Raw genomic sequence first — 1,377 nt, forward strand, 5'->3', positions numbered from 1 at the left:
GGGCGGAGGCGGAGCGGGACGAGAGCCGCCCCATCCGCCCGGCCCTGGGGAGCCCGGCCGTCCCGCTCCAGCCTCCCGGCTCGGTTCGGAATGCCCTCCCGGCGGGCGATGGAGGCAGCGGAGTACGAGCCGAGCTTCGCCGCCAGGGAAACGGGCGCGGGTCCCCGGCGCCGGGAAGGTGGGCGCCCACGCGTGCCCTCTGTCGCGATCCCTCGCCCGGCGCGCACGGGGCGGCGCGATGCTGGGGGCTGCTGCTACGCAGTGAGCCCGGAGTTCCCTTTTTTGCCGGCTTCCTAAAAACCCATGTGCTCCAGCCCCGGAAGACAAACGGGAGGCCGGCAATGCAATTTGGATTCAAGGTGTGAGGTTATGCTCTCCAAAACTCAAGCGTGATTGGAGCTAAAACCCGAATGGTTTCTAAAGAATCTAGTTTGGTTCCACTAACAACACCAGAGAGTTTCAATTAGTGGGAACTGGTGATGTTAACTTGTGGACGTTTGTGGCTTTGTTTCCCAGCACTGGCTGCTTGTGGTGGAAACAATGCCCCTGCTTCTTTGGGAGATCCAGCACCAACCAACTCCTGGGCGCCTTTGGGGAAGTGCTACCAGTTCCTGGCCACTACTCAGGTCTGGCCAGTAGAAGCAGTATGTTCCTCTGGTAGGGGGGATGGTATGTGACAAGATCTGGCCTACTGCAAAGAAGCACCATTCTGAGACTCTTTTTTTGGCGTTCCTTAGGAAGTGGACCTTGTACTAGACTTTGTACAGCGAAGGTTTGGGTTTAGAGCTTCTGGGTCACCATACAAAGTTGGGAAAGGAAGCTAATGTTTAGGGAGGGCAGCCTGGGTCAAAGAAAAGCCCAGATTGTTGAGTTCTAAATCCAGTTATGGCTGAAACAAATTCTATCTCTGAATATTTTTCATACGTGAATCAATAAATTCACTTTTGGTTTAAGGCTGTGTGGGTTAAATTTTCTGTCCCTTGAAACTAAAAGAGACTGAAGTGATATATAGAAACCAGACATTTTGGTTGTTTACTAACTTTATGAGGCCATTTGAATACGTATAAAACCTTCACTTGGATCCCAAAGTCTTTTACCCGGCTGATTTTTCTTTTTAAGAGGAAAGAAAATAGTGTATTTTTCTTGTTCTATGTGTAGAATATGATGCAGAAGTGACTAAAGCCATTGTTCTTTCTGGAAGCCTACAGAAATGTCTGGATTGTAACAATCTTTGACCAGATGACATGTATTAGATTACTTTCACTGATTTTACCTTTTGTTGGCATCTCCTTTGAGAACCTTATGTCAATGAAGAATTTTAAGAACTTACATTTTTATGTACTTCTTGCTCCAGAGACCTGCTCTGTTTTCTGAGCA

This window comes from Chinchilla lanigera, unplaced genomic scaffold (assembly GCF_000276665.1).
Source record: "Chinchilla lanigera isolate Chin_1 unplaced genomic scaffold, ChiLan1.0 scaffold00027, whole genome shotgun sequence".
NCBI classification, from domain to species: Eukaryota; Metazoa; Chordata; class Mammalia; order Rodentia; family Chinchillidae; genus Chinchilla; species Chinchilla lanigera.